The sequence below is a fragment of the Tursiops truncatus genome, chromosome 5 (assembly GCF_011762595.2).
Source record: "Tursiops truncatus isolate mTurTru1 chromosome 5, mTurTru1.mat.Y, whole genome shotgun sequence".
NCBI classification, from domain to species: Eukaryota; Metazoa; Chordata; class Mammalia; order Artiodactyla; family Delphinidae; genus Tursiops; species Tursiops truncatus.
Window position 1 is genome coordinate 47,604,707 of NC_047038.1, and position 16,243 is coordinate 47,620,949.

Consider the following 16,243-nt stretch of genomic DNA (forward strand, 5'->3'; position numbering starts at 1 on the left):
AACATTTCATGCTCACTTACTCTAAGCCAGGCACCGTATACTTTACATGTATAAATTAATTTAATCTTACTACAAACCAGAGTTAGGTATTGTTATTCCTATTTCAAAGAAAAATAAAAACCAAGGTTATTGAGATTACATTATTTCCACACAGTCACATTCAATAAAGGGCGCACTCAGGATTTATGTCTGATTAACTCTAAAACTAATAGCCACTAGCATTTATGGAGAACTTATAAATGTTAGGCACTATTCTAAAATCTTTAAGCATATTAACTAATTTAATACTTTCATAATTCCCTGAGATTTATATTATTACTTGGGTTTCAAGGAGAAAGTTCAGGCTTTTAAAAGGTGAAGTGGGGCTTCCCTGGTGGCGCAGTGGTTGGGAGTCCGCCTACTGATGCAGGGGACGCGGGTTGGGCCCGTGAGCCACGGCCGCTGAGCCTGCGGCGGGGAGGGGGGGGGGAAGGTGAAGTGATTTGCCTGAGGTCTTGTAAAGAGTACTTGGCAGAGTTGAGATTTGAATTTAGGCATCTTGGGTGCCAGATTCTATACACCATGGTGCCTCTCCACACCATGATGAAGGGTTCTTTAACTGGGGCTCTGCTAAGGGACCCTGAAGAATCGCCAGGAACTCTTGGGAAAATGAACTTTAAAATGTACTCAAGGAGGCATGGCCAAGCCAATTAACTGGTCTGAGGAAGAGAGGATCAGTGAGTAGACTTTCAATTTTCTTGCAGCAATCCACTGTGATCCTTTAAGTAATCTCAAGTGAGCTAATTTGTCTGAAACTGGAAATTGATCACTTCCTCTTCTTTTTGTAGCTTCAGTTTGAAATTTCACCAAGTTAAGAAAAAATATTAAAGTTGGATAGATTTACCTACCTACCTATTTCCTCTCCAAAATATAGATAGAATGAGAATACATACAGGAACTAGTGAAGTCAAATCTAAATTTAATCTTATTAATTTATACTTGTGTCAACTTTTAGAGATCATTTAGAGGTCAAATCATCCAATCTTTTTATCTTACAGGGGCTTAAAAATGAGGTGCAGAGAGCAGAAGTGACTTATTCAAGGTCAAAGGACTTGGTAAATGGACAAAATTGGCTTGAATGTCATGATTCCTGAGCTATTAATGACAGGAGAAACCAGGATGATACACTGAGAAGTTAAAAAGAAATTAAGTTCTAAAGGAAAAATCTTCTACTCTCAGTCAATAGGAGTTAAGAGAAGCAAGACATCAATGTGGTTGGCATCATTGAGAAGGTTCCATTGAAGAGAAAAACTAATCTGGGTCTTTAAAAATAAGTGAGGAGAGCAGGAATGACTTTCCCAGAAGTAGAAATGCACACACGCTAGGGCAGCATTCACGACGGTGGCGTGGCTGGATTGAGGCCTCCTAAGCAGGAGAGAAAAATGGTCCTGGAAAGTTGTTGGAAGAGGCAAGTAATGAGGACAAGGTTGTTGTATGACCCTTAGTGTCTCTTCTAATTTTAAGATTTTCTCACCAAAATGATGAAAGCTATTCACTTTCTAATGCCGTCTAATCTACCCCAAACCCTTACTTCTACCCTTAGTATATCACATATCTCTATCTCGGGGTTTCTCAATTACTTGCAAAGATCCCTAAATGTTCTCCAGACAAACTTTCACTCAAACATGACAGGACTCAAGCTATTTTACTTAGTCGCAGGGCTTATTGTGAAAGGTTAGTAAATGCGCCTGGCATGCATTTCTTTAAAATACGTATATGGTTGCCCATTAAACAACCGGCCTCCTGGTTTGAGTGCCCCATTGAATCCGTAAGTTGTTTGTAGGAGAATACCTTCCACTTTAAGAATTCCAGCAATATTGCACTAATGTATTTTGAAAAGAGTTCTCATGTACCTTTTTTTTTTTTTTTTTTTTGCGGTACGCGGGCCTCTCACTGTTGTGGCCTCTCCCGCTGCGGAGCACAGGCTCCGGACGCGCAGGCTCAGCGGCCGTGGCTCACAGGCCCAGCTGCTCTGCGGCATGTGGGATTTTCCTGGACCAGGGCATGAACCCGTGTCCTCTACATCGGCAGGCGGACTCTCAACCACTGCACCACCAGGGAAGCCCCTCATGTACCTTATGATCAAAGTATGTGGAGTATGTAATCTTCATATAAACAATTGTCAGACTACTTGGAAATGCAACAAGAAAACTTTTATAAGAATCTAATCTTCCCCTGTGATTTATGATTTTTTTTTTTTTTTTTTTTTTGCCTGCTTTAGTTTCCTTTTCCTGGCCTTTCTGGCCTAACCTGAGTGGGTTCCTGGGTTCACCAATTTAATAGGACATACAACTTTGTCACTCATGTCAAAACCCTTTTCACGTTCTCTTTCTATAAAAGGTGTCAGCCACTTATCACTACAATGGGCTGGCTTTAGGGCAATGATGATCAAGGATAATAATATGATTATCCTTTCTTTATTATCTTAAAATTAGGATCCAAATAATTTTGAGCCCCTGCTATGTGACAAACACTATACAGTGTGCATTACATAAACTATCTCACTGAATCCTTACAACGTCCAGGTAGGATAAGTAATATTAACTCCATTCGATAGTTGAGGACACTGAAATGCAAACACTTAAATTTTCTTATACTGCAACATAGGGGAAGTGATTTTGGCTTTGTGTGGTCCAACTTGAAATTTATGTGAACTACGTGAGTGCAGAGGGCCTGATTGATGACCTATCAAACATACATTGTACATCTGCTTCTGCTTTACTCATTAAAGATTTCATTATCCTGAGGTAAAGATTGCTGCTCACTTGTAAGATATAGATCATTGCCTTTCTTCCTGTGATGCTGATATTCATACTCATTGTCTCTTTCCCAGACACCAGGATCATGCTGCCCCACTATGTATGTGCTAATCTGTAACTATACTTCTGTGATGAACTTTTGAAAGAATAACCCCCTGCCAGGCTTGATGTTCTTTTTTCTAGCAAGGTATTAGACTATGCTAAAAACCATGCTTCTGGAGCATTTGTCAGAGCTGAGAGACTGTCTCATGGCCTATAGCCTTCAGCTTAGCTGGAATAAAACTCTTTCTTAATCTTAGTCACAGATTGGTTATTGACTTTCCATCTGCATTGCTTGGCATAGTCGACAGGGTATCAGAGAAGCTCACCCGAGGTTCCGTGTGTTCTCCTTTGGACAGGCACTCAGTATCAGCACAGGCCCCTTGAGCCCCTCTGGCTTCCCAGCATTCTCCTAGTGCTTTGGTGAGTTCTCCTGATATCCAGCCCTCATAGATTTTAAAAAGTGACAGTCCTGAGTTTTGCCCAAGCTGTTAAAATGTTAAGACTTGGAATCTTACGGAGGTACCAATACATTTCTTAAGTGGAAGGGTACTATAGGAAAGTCCTTAGGCAGAGAAAGCAGAAGGACCATTCGAGTCAACTGTGTTGGCTCAACTTTTTAAAACATGTGGCTTAAAAATTGGAAAGATTTGTACTTTATAGTAAAATGAAACAAAAAAGGGGGTTGGAGATTGTGCTTCTAAAGCCTACCCGCTCCTGGATGCACAGCCACAGACTGGAAATCCAGCTGGCTTCACATACAATGGGTACAAAGTCAATACTCATCTTGCCCCCAAATTACTAGGATGGGGTGCTTTTGACATTCCAAAACTGTTTTTTTTTTTTTTTATATATACTCAGTTAGAGAAACTAACTTGATAAAACATCTTTTCAAAATTCTGACCCTAAGAGAATAAAAGTATTCCTAGGAGAAAGCTTGAAGTTATAACTCTTATCATGTCCTTGAAATGTAGACATAGCCAGCATCACTTGAGACTAAGGCCTTGGCTCAGTTAGTAGAATCCAAAACTAAGAAAAAAAAAAAAGGAAAAGAGATTTTTTAAAATTCAAGCAGGAAAACTATGAGATTTCTGTCTGTGTCTATCTGGATGTATATATGCCTGCGTGTACATTATAAATATGATATCTCTATCTCTGAATGGTATTATCAAAATAAATTTGTAAAAGAGCTCTATTTAATTAATTTGAAAGTAAGCACAAATCAAATATTTCTAAATGTAACATAAGCTAGTCCCAAAATTTAAAGGACCACATGATCTAGGATTAATCTTTAATGAATAAAAACAAGTTTAAGTTGCTAGTTTAATTAATACAGATATGTCTTTAGACATATTTAGAGTCATCAATATTTAAGTATAATACTTTTATTGTACTTAGGTTTACTGAAAGTCAATAAGCTCATGTTATCTCTGTTACAAAATTTGTCAACAAGAAAATTAACTTGGTATGATGATATTTTCATAAATAATGAAATAGAGATAAATGGGAAAAAAAAGTTTTTTGGGTGAACTCTTTAAGAATACTTAAGTAATTCAAAAAGAGTCATGTACCAAAATATTCATTGCAGCTCTATTTACAATAGCCAGGAGATGGAAACAACCTAAGTGCCCATCATCGGATGAATGGATAAAGAAGATGTGGCACATATATACAATGGAATATTACTCAGCCATAAAAAGAAATGAAATTGAGTTATTTATAGTGAGGTGGATAGACCTAGAGTCTGTCATACAGAGTGAAGTAAGTCAGAAAGAGAAAGACAAATACCGTATGCTAACACATATATATGGAATTTAAGAAAAAAAAAGTCATGAAGAACCTAGGGGTAAGACAGGAATAAAGACACAGACCTACTAGAGAACGGACTTGAGGATATGGGGAGGGGGAAGGGTGAGCTGTGACAAAGCGAGAGAGAGGCATGGACATATATACTCTACCAAATGTAAGGTAGATAGCTACTGGGAAGCAGCCGCATAGCACAGGGAGATCAGCTCGGTGCTTTGTGACCGCCTGGAGGGGTGGGATAGGGCGGGTGGGAGGGATGGAGATGCAAGAGGGAAGAGATATGGGAACATATGTATATGTATAACTGATTCACTTTGTTATAAAGCAGAAACTAACACACCATTGTAAAGCAATTATACCCCAATAAAGATGTTAAAAAAAAAAAGAATACTTATGTTATGATATGCCTACCTAAGCTTCTCCCAATTTTTGGTAACTTGAAACTTTAATGTTTCACTGAATTAAGTTAAATGATGGAAATTCATTGAATTCTAGATCATTTTTAAATAAGATAAAATACTGAAACATTAATTGCTAAAAAAGTCTATGTTTACCTATTTTTGACCTCTTATTACAATGATACTAAATATATTTGAGACTGTAAGTAAATATATTTTGTGCTTTATTGCAATATTATACAATAAAGTGTCATATGTTCCTAGAAATTAATTTTTAAAAAGGACTGTATATGTAAAGTAGGATATATGTTGTTGGTAAGAGAAAGTATAAAAAATTGAGGTATTTTGTTAAGGAAAAAGAAAGTGATTTTGTCCAGAAGCTGGTTATTTCTAAATGGAAAACGAAAGAAGGGACAAACATATGAATATAAAAATTTGTGGAAGGTTTGTGGAAAAGGAACCCTGAGAAAAGAGTTTTGTGTGTAATTAAGTTGAATTTGAGTGAATGAATTTTAATATTATAGGTAAAATGGTGGAAAACTAGAATTTGTGTTTTTCTCTGCTAAGAGGACAAAGTTTTCTTGAAATATTGATCTGTTGTTGTTTTTGACAACTGACTGTAAAGCTTCTTTACCTCTTAAGTAGTCTCTTGTAACTTTCTGTATTTGTCTTAGAATATTTTATTGTCACCTTGATTAAGTGAATAAGTAGTGTTTCACAGTGACTTATGAGCCTACTTCACCAAGCGTTTAAAACCTTTTGATATCTTTGACAAACTTCCTCAAGTCAAATTCTAAATGAAGTTCTTTTGACCTCTAGCTAACTTTTGGATGCTTCAGAGAGCCCTAAAACAGCTCAAAGGGAGATATTAAACTAATTAGGCTTATTTGGTAGGTTAAATTACATGGGAATCATTGTCAAATGAGTAGTGATAAACCTTCTTAGGTTTTATTGTATGAGTGAATGCTATTAATATATATGTTCTAGAAATTATATGAAGTTTCTAAAATTTGAAATGTCCTGGTATGTCGTCAGTCATAATTTTAGCTATTATCTTAAAATGTATGTCACAGAAATAGCTGAATTTCCTCAACAGTTGCAATGTAATCAGGTCTTTAACCATGCTTTTTAAGTCTTTTGTAATTTATAGGTAGTCATTGTCTCACTCTGATGCTTTTACAAAACTGCTTATAGATGACTTGCTTTTATGCTCTAAAACGAAGTTAGACTAGGTAGCAAAAGGACTTCCACCATGTATGAAGGCTATTTCAGCAATTGCTCTCTTAATACAAGGCTACTGAAAAGATAGTAGCGTGGTCTCCTTTAACTATTTATGTCCTCTACTCAGTTTGCTTCCAGCACCACAGTAAGAAAACAACCAGGACTGCATTTTATTAACAGATTATCTTCTTGCTCCTAGGAATGACTTACTAGAAATTCCTATTGATAATGAGGATCTAATTTGATTTACAGATGGGTCCTCCTTAAAGGATGAGCAGGGACATTACTGAGCTGGATATGTGGACATAATTGAAAGCTCTTATTTACCAAAAACAAAGCCAGCACAACAAGCTGAATTAATTATCTTAACCCAAGCTTGTCACCTAGCTAAAGACCAGACAGCAAACATTTATACTGGCAGTCCCTATCCCTTTGGAGTGGCACATGATTTTGGGATGCTATGGAAACAATGAGGTGTTTAACCTCTTCAAGACAACCTATAAAAAAATGGAAAACAGGTTTCAGAGTTATTAATTGCTATACACCTGACAAAACAGTTAGCAATTATTAAAACACCAGCATTCTGACACTATGGAAGCTAATGAAAATAAGCCTGCTGACGCTGTAGCCAAACAGGCAGCTTTAAATACTCAACCTGTCCAGCCTCGAGAATGTCCACTGTTCTCTGTTAACCCTGCTAAGTCAGTAAAAGATTTTCTTCTACAGGCGCAAGAAGAGAAGAGATCACCACTGAAGAAGAGAAACAGATGTGGCAACAAAAAGGGGAAATTCTTGACCCCATCACACAAATATAGTTTGGACCTGATTAAAAAAAAACCTATAGTGTCTGTTGGAGAACAATTGCCATTCTGTAAGTCATTTGGCACCTGAAAAAATGGTTTTGTGGGAAAACAGTGTTTTTGGAAACTTTCACCCATTAGTGGTTCAAGGGAGATATATTACATTATTTTCAGGGTCTTATTAAGGCACTTAAAAGATATAAAAAAATTGGTAGCTAACTCCTTTTTCAGCAACTTCTCCAGAGGCAGCTACCTTAAGGATCATGGATTAATAAAAGATTATTTGCAGCCACAATGGAAAGGATCTTATCAGGTATAATTAACTAATCCATGCTGAGCCTAACTGAAAGACATAAATTCATGGATTCACATCTTTCATTTAAAAAAGGCTCCTCCACCTGATGGGACACTGACCCTTGTTTTTGATACCTGGATTCAACAGACCAAGACAGATATCAACAAACCAGAATGAGAAGACAACAACAGAGGCAGACGGCTAAGGCAAGATGCCAGACCTGACCCATATGATTATTTATAATACTTTCTTGATTTTTTGGTACTTTTGCATACGATTTAAATGTTTTTCCTATTGTGGGCACAATCTTATGCAGATTTTAAGAATCAACCCAATTGTTGAGTTTGTGTTTAATTACTTATGTTCAGCATTTCTGGCTTACCTTGGTGGATTTCTCCTCTCCAAGCTCTGAGTGTATGTCCCTTAGAAAATTTATTTCAGAAGAAAGAAGTTATAGTCCTGTTTAGGCCACTACTGATATTACTAGATGGGACCCTCTCACCTGGTCAATCAATGATACTTGCTCTGACTCTGGCCATAAATATGAATTCTCTCTTAATGGTACCCAAGCTCAGTCTAAACAATGAGCTAAAATTCAGTCAAATAATTTAACTTCCCAATTATACAGGACCCTCCCTCAGCTATGGGATGGATTTATATGGCTAACACCAGGCTATGGTTGTTTAATTTTAAGAGCTCCCCTATGTTGGGAACCATTCAATCATACTAAGGGCCATCAGCCTAGTAATACTAGAAAATTAAGCTGGGTGCCTTATAAAAAATGTCACCATAGCATTTCCCTTAAAGTTAGTCATTGGTATGAGGCAGATTGGGTTATACAACTAGGAATACACTGGGTTTTACCTAATGGAACTCAATGGGTCTGTGGTACCAACCTATGGCCCTGGCTTCTGCCAGGATTGATAGGAAGATGCGTTCTAGGATTCCTTTGGTGTTAAGATAATATGCCTACCAATTTAGATGTAACTCCAGCAACATTTACCCTTAATGTAAGCCCAATGGCCCAAAAAATAGATATTCCATTGGTATGACCATTTGGCAGCATTTCAGTGCCTTCAGTAGGACTGGAAGACATAATCACCCATATCGAGGCCCTCACAAAATTCACCCAACAGGCCTTGAATGACAGTAATCAGGCTATAGTCCTACTGAATTCTGAGAGCTCCATGATGAGAAAAGCAGTATTATGAAACCACCTGGCATTTGACATTTCTACAGTGCCCCAAGAAGTCACCTGCCCCATAAATCAAACTGAATGCTATATTTTATACTGTTTTATACCAGATGAACCCTCTGTTATAACACATTTAATGACCCACATGAAAAATAACATTTCTGCTTTAGGTGAACCACTTCCCAGTCTTGGTGACCTTTAAAAAACGGGTTTGGCTCTGGAACTTCATGGCTTAAATTTCTACTTATGAGCTTATTAATGTTATTAACTATATTACTTACATACTGTCTGTTTTATAGGATTGTTGTTTCTTGCATTACCCAATGTGTAACCAAGCCTCAGACAAAATTAATGATGACCACATAACTTGATCACATATATAACTCTATATAAACAATTATCATTAATGTAACATGTATTAATATTTCTTTAAGAATTATTATTAAAAGCACAGGTACAATGCCTGTGAGACAATTTGATGTAGTTGATAAAAGGTAGAATCTATGAGATGTTTCCCTTTCAGCATATAGCTTTGTGCCTGTTCACCATATATAAATAACTCCCCAACATAGATGACTATGCAAATCCAGAGATAAAAGAGGCCTAAAAAACCCCCAAAGAATTAAAAAAAGAAAAAAAAAGATGCTAAGCACCAAGGGACATGATGGACCCATGGCAGACAGCACTCACTCTGGCATCAAAGGACAAAATTTGATAATTAAGGCTTTCTATCTAAAGATTGGCTATCAAAAGGGGGAAATGATAGAGAAAAATTTCAAATTTTCACATATTGAGATATAGGAAAGCCATTTTGGTTTTACATGATGCAGCTTGAAGTTTATGTGAACTACGTGAGTTTAGAGGGCCTGATTTATGGCCTAACAAACATACATTGTACACCCGCTTTACTCATTAAAGGAAAGAATGCATTATCCTGGGGTAAAGAATGCTTACATTGAAGATATAGATCATTGCCTCTCTTCTTGTGATGCTAATGTTAATACTGTTAATCTTGTCCCCTTCCCAGATGCCAGGGTCATGCTGACCTGCTGTGTATGTGCTAATCTGTAACTATACTTCTCTGTTGAACTTTTGAAATAATGTACCCCCTGCTGTACTTGATGCATGTTCTTTGTTCTCACAAGGTATAACACTGCTGAAAGTCATGCTTCAGTGGAACAGTTTTTCAGAGCTATCTGAGAGGCTTTCTCCTGGGCTATAGTCTTCAGCTTAGCTTGAATAAAACTCTTTCTTGTTCTTTGCTACAGACTGGTTATTGATTTTCCATCAGTTGTAACTTGCCCAAGATTATGAAGGGGATCAGAATAGGCCACTTCAAAATAATGCCACTCGGCATAAGGATTATGCTGAAAGTAATTGAGAAACAGCAGGTGTGAGAAGTGTTTTCTGCCCTCCTCTTGTCTACCTAAAAGCAGGGCATACATTTCACTTTGTGAAGCTGCCCCCATCCCTCCTTTTTCAGGAGTCAGAGAGCAAATCTTATCACGGGAGACAAAAAGTCATCACCACGATGAGTCTGCATAAACAAAACTAACTACATAGAAGCCTTACCTTCTATTAGTTTCCCCTATATACTTCCCCACAGTTTATCATCCCTTGAAACACAAACTCCCTTTCTTTTGTTAAAATGGTACATAAGCCTCAGAATCTAACTGCTTCTTTTTTTTAAAAAAATATTTTATTATTTATTTTTGGCCGTGTTGGGTCTTCATTGCTGCATGCAGGCTTTCTCTAGTTGCGGCAAGTGGGGGCTACTCTTGGTTGCAGTGTGTGGGCTTCTTATTGCGGTGGCTTCTCGTTGTGGTTCGCGGGATTCAGCAGTTGTGGCTCACGGGCTTAGTTGCTCCGCGGCATGTGGGATCTTCCCGGAGCAGGGCTCGAACCTGTGTCCCCTGCATTGGCAGGTGGATTCTTAACCTCTGCGCCACCAGGGAAGTCCCTAACTGCTTCTTTGTGTTTCACATCTTTTCTGTGAACTTCCATGTCCATAAATATTAATAAAAATTGAATACCTTTTCTTTTGTTAGTTTCTCCTTTGTTAGTCTAGTTTGCAGGCCCCTAGTTACTTAACATAAGAGGATAGAGAAAAAGTTTTCCCTTCCTAATAATTACATGCTAGAAGTCAATGAGTTGGGATTTAACCTCAGGAATTCTCACTCCAAAGCCAGTGTTTTTACATCTTTGGTGAGGTATATGTAAAGACCACTATTTTTGTTTTGTTTTGTTTTGTTGTTATTGTGGCCCCATTAAACAGAGAGAAGCAAGATTTTTTTTTTTTTTTTTCGGTACGCAGGCCTCTCACTGTTGTGGCCTCTCCCGTTGCGAAGCACAGGCTCTGGACGCGCAGGCTCAGCGGCCATGGCTCACGGACCCAGCCGCTCCGCGGCATGTGGGATCTTCCCGGACTGGGGCACGAACCCGTGTCCCCTGCATCAGCAGGTGGACTCTCAACCACTGTGCCACCAGGGAAGCCCGAGAAGCAAGATTTAAAATGCAAACAGTATCCAGAAAGATGTGGTGTGGCCTTAACTTCACACTGAAGTATAATGCTTGGCATCAAGTTCTTTCCTGGCAGCAAGGTAAAGAGAGCAAGAAAGAGAAATGAGATAAGGGAAAGGGCTCAGGAGGGAAGGAGGAGGAAGGAGAAAAGTTGAAGGGGGAAGAGAAGAGAAGAAGGAAAGGGGGCGGGTAGAAATGAGAGCGAGAAAAGACAAGCAATCCTCTATGCTAGCCACCATGGGAGATTCAGAATACAAAGCTGGATGTGGCCTATTTTCTGTTTGCTAGATTCTCAGAGACTTCCAGGGAGATGCGATCTAAAATAGGAGTCAATAAGGCTAAAGGAAAGGAATGGGTAAGGGGTTATTTCTACCTGAATTAGTCCTACCTCCCTGGTCCATTAGTCTCTGGGGCCTCTGTAACTAGACATGCAGAACATCCATTCAGCGCCACTTTCTCAGCCACAGCTTCAAATGACCTTGGAAATAGAGCAGGCGGTTTTAAAAGTGAGATGAATGACATCTCCATGGATATTGCACTAGCCATAGCTGGGCCTTGGGCACTGCATTCAGTGTCTGTTTCTTGGCCCTGTGATGCCTTTCCCTTCACTTGGGGAAGGACTCTTCATCAGCTTGATTCTCTCAGTTTTTAGGCACAAGATTACCATAGTTTGACTCCAGTGTTCTCAGCAGCATTGGCTCATTTCCTGTCCCACAGCAGCACTTTGGGAAAGACAGCCCAACTGGTTTAGACTTTAATGCATTCTGAATCTCAAGAGACACTGAATGATTACCTTGGTCAGGTTTTGTTGTATAGGGTTGTAGGGACTACATGGAAAGGATATTTGCAGAGTCCTCAACATCCTTCTTTGAGAACTCTTCCAACCCCCTCTTGTTTGTTTATTCTCCTTCCTTCCTTCCTTCTTTCTTTCTTTCTTTTCTTTCTTTCTTTCTTTCTTCCTTTCTTCCTTTCCTTCCTTCCTTCCTCTCTTTCTCTCTTTCTTCTTTCTTTTTCTCTCTCCCTCCCACTCTTCCTTCCTTCCTTCTTTCCTTTCTCTCTCTCTTTCTAATGTGCACATGCAGGCAAGTACATGAGCGCACACACACACACACACAAACACACACATACACAATTATCACTGGGATCATTTCCCTCTTCTGCCAGGTACATGCACACACACACATAATTATCACTGGGATCATTTCCCTCCTTTGCCAGGTTATAACAAGTCCCCATGAATAGAGAAGTCCCCTCTGCACTGAGCTTAGTGCCTTCCTACTGGGTGAGAAACAAGGCTTAGTGAATGTCTACAAAGAAAATCTTTAGGATGCAGGGTGTTGGCCACGGTAGGCATTCATGCTCTAATTGCAAGTTCTCTGAAGCGACTGGCCAGGGCCTGACAGCCAGGATTCATAGCCGGGTCTTTGGACCCTCAATCTAGTGCTCTTTTTACTGTGATGGAATTTAAGATGTCTACACAATTACCAAGAAGCAAGCAAGAAGGGACGATGCTCTATTGAATAGAGACATTCCTCCTAGTGAGAAGATCAGAAAAATCCACAATAAAGAGAAGCCATGTGAATTGGCCTTGAAGGCTAGGCCTAATGTTACCTATGTACAGATATTGCTCACAAGTGCCAGCTGTTGCTAGTACCCCAAGTCAGACAAACTGATGCCTCGCTGCCAAGATCTGCTTCAAGCTAGCAGCCAATGAACCTGGGGGCAGAGTCTGAGTCAATCTCTTTAGCAAATAGGACTAAGCCTTATTCAAAATAAAAAAAAGAGGTAAAAAAATTTTTTTCTTCCTACCCCAGCTCCAAAAACAGAGGCCTGGAGAGTCAGAAAGGGAATCCCTTCTCTTCTGGGAATTACATGTTTCCCAGAACTTTGGTAGTCTATCAGTGTGGTAGCTTATCACTGCTGGAGATGACATGTTTTCTATCATTACACTCATGTTGCTGTAATGCCAAACTCACTTTGTATTAGTTTCCTATTGCTGCTGTAACAAATTAACACAGAACAGGTGGCTTGAAACAACACAAATTTGTTACCTTACAGTGCTGGAGGTCAGAAGTCTGAAATGGGTCTCACTGGGCTAAAATCAAGGTGTCAGTAGGGTTGTGTTCCTTTAGAAGGCTCTGGGAAAGAATCTAGAGGCTTTTCCAGGTTCTAGAGTCTGAACACATTCCTTGGCTGGTGGCCACCTCCGACTTCAATGCCAACAATGCCAAAGTTGAGTCTTTTTCAGGTAGTGTCATTCTGAACCATACTATTTGCCTCTTTCTTTCATTTATCCTTGTGAATCCATCAGGCCTGTCTGGATAATCAAGGATAACCTTTCTATGTCAAGGTCAACTGATCACCAACCTTAATTCCATCTGCAACTTTAATTACCCTGTCATGCAACCTAGCATATCCATGGGTTTCAGAGATTAGGATGTGGATGTCTTTGGCGGGGTGGGGGGGGGGGCATTATTCTGGCTATTACACAGTTACAACATATAAATTACTTTTAACAGAAAACACCCCTTTAAATAAGAAAAGAAAAGCTAACCCTAAAATGAAACTCACAAAAATAAACTCTATTTAATCAGGAGCAAGCCAATTGATATATGTGTGTGTATTTAATATACATAAAAGGAACCTTATCTTTGAGAAGCAAAGGGCAGCTTTAATTAGCATTTCTGTCTTTGAACTTCCAATTTTCACTAAGAAAGGACTCTGAAGAAAGTACCTTTTAAAATATTAAAAAGGAACAGCAAACAATTTAGAAGATTTAAGCTAATGATCAGACCAAGGGACATTCTACTCTCATTTTAGTGGTCAGAAGCAATTAGATGCAGAGCAGGTGTTTCCTGTGAGCCCGGAACTAACCTAGGAGGTACAGGAGATAGAACCTCAGAGCAGACAGAACTGGGATAATGTTCCCCCTTTGCCGAATTTCTAGGAGGATCACAGAAGATAGTGAAGGAAGAGGCACTTCTTCACAGGGAAAAGGCACTCACACGTTAACACTCTAATTAACTCTCCCAGGCATCCTAGGACGGATAAGACTAGAAATAAGCCAAGATCTGCAGCTATGGAGGTTTTCATTTTTACTTAAAGCTGTCAATCCTCTGAACATGAGTAAGTCACAGATCATGACTTTCAGAAAGACTTCTCACTGCTTTAACAGCACTGTGGTAAATGAGGGACTTTCCTCTTTGAAGAGCCATACGATGCTTTCTCCTAAGGACACTGCTTTTAAATGGGCTGGTTCTTACACACTTGAGCTAAAACATCAATTCTAACACTTTCCAAAAATCTACATTTATCCAAGACTTTGTTATAATTTTATGTGTATTTTCACTTTCGCAGACTTTGTCTCATTTATTCTTTTTATCTGTCCATTGTAAAAATGAGAGCACTGATGCTACTTGGCCTTATCCAAGGTCAAAACCAAGCAGCAAAACTGGGTTTTAAAACTAGGTTTTTGACTCCATATCCAGTTTTTTTTTTTTTTTTTTTTCCTCTGCTCTAGTATTTACAGCATAGTTTCTCCGTGTTGGGTGTTGTGGTGAGGGCTTTATTTCGGTGATTTATAAAATGGGAATAAGTGCATAGCTCCCAGTGTTGTCAGGAGCAATAAATGGGTTAGTACACAGTACATTTAAAGCATTCAGGCCATTGCAGAAGATTTAGCAAGTGCTCTATTTATAAGAGTAATTATTAGCATTTCTTCACAAGCCATCTCCGAGGTGTTTCTATTATTACACCCATTAGACACATGGAGAAAACTGCAGTTCAGAATGGTTAAGACACTTAACCACTTTTTCGGGTATGTGACCAAGTGAGCCACAGGAATCCTCATTCACACAAGCCAGCTTCATGTTGACTCTCTAGGCTTGGTTCTTTAAAACAGAGCCATTCTTAGTCACACACCTGGGTGCTAAAATATGCAAAATCCCTCAATATAATCCAGTCAACAAATCCTGTTGGCTCCACCGTAAAAATATCTTTTCTCTGACTAATTCTCACTAATTCTGCTAACAGAGCCCTTGACTCAAACCACTATGTGACACATTCCCATCTGATTTCCCTGCTTTCACTCTCACACCTCTACAGTCTGTTTTTACACAGCAGCCAACTTACAGAGTATATTTTCATGTAACTTCCCTGCTTACGGCCTTCCGAGGGACAGCTGTCCATTACATTGAGGATAACGTTCTGGCCTCTCTTTGATTTCAGCTGAGACCAATTCCATCTCTCCCACGTCCCCAACCACACTTCTCACATAGTCTTTCAATCCTTTGAACAAACTAAGATTATTCCCGGCTAAGGTCTTGTGTTTGGGGATCCCTCTGTGTAGACTACTCATTCCTCCAAGGCTGTCCCCTTCTTTCTTTTTTTAATTTTATTTTAATTAATTAATTAATCTATTTATTTATTTTTGACTGCGTTGGGTCTTCTTTTCTGTGCATGGGCTTTCTCTGGTTGCGGTGAGTGGGGGCTACTCTTCATTGTGGTGTGCGGGCTTCTCGTTGTGATGGCTTCTCTTGTTGCGGAGCACAGGCTCTAGGTGCGTGGGCTCAGTAGTTGTGGTGCATGGGCTTAGTTGCTCTGTGGCATGTGAGATCTTCCCGGCCAGGGATCAAACCCGTGTCCCCTGCACTGGCAGGCAGATTCTTAACCACTGTGCCACCAGGGAAGTCCTCCTTCTTTCTTTCTTTTTTTTTTAATAGGCTTTTGTTTTTGGCCGGGCAATTACAGCATATGGGATTTTATTTCCCCAACCAGGGATCGAACCTGTGCCCCCTGCAGTGGAAGCACGGAGTGTCAACCACTGGACCACCAGGGAAGTCCCTGTCTCCTTATTTCTTGCTCTTTCTCATCACTCAATTCTAGGCTCAAATGCTGTCTTCTCAGAGGGAGTTTTCTTGACCAGAAATAATCTGTGTCTCCTCTCATTACTGCCAGTCACTCTCTATCTCCATAGCACTCATCACTTTCCCTGAACTTTTTTTTTAACATGTTTGTTAGCTCATTCATTTCCTATCTCTTTCCACTTGTATTGAAAACTCCCAGTATGACTTCTTTGTCATATTGTCTCCAGCACCTAGAAGAGTGCTTGATGACTGTAGGCTTTTCATAACTATTTGTTGAATGAATAAATGAATGGCATAAGACAGCGC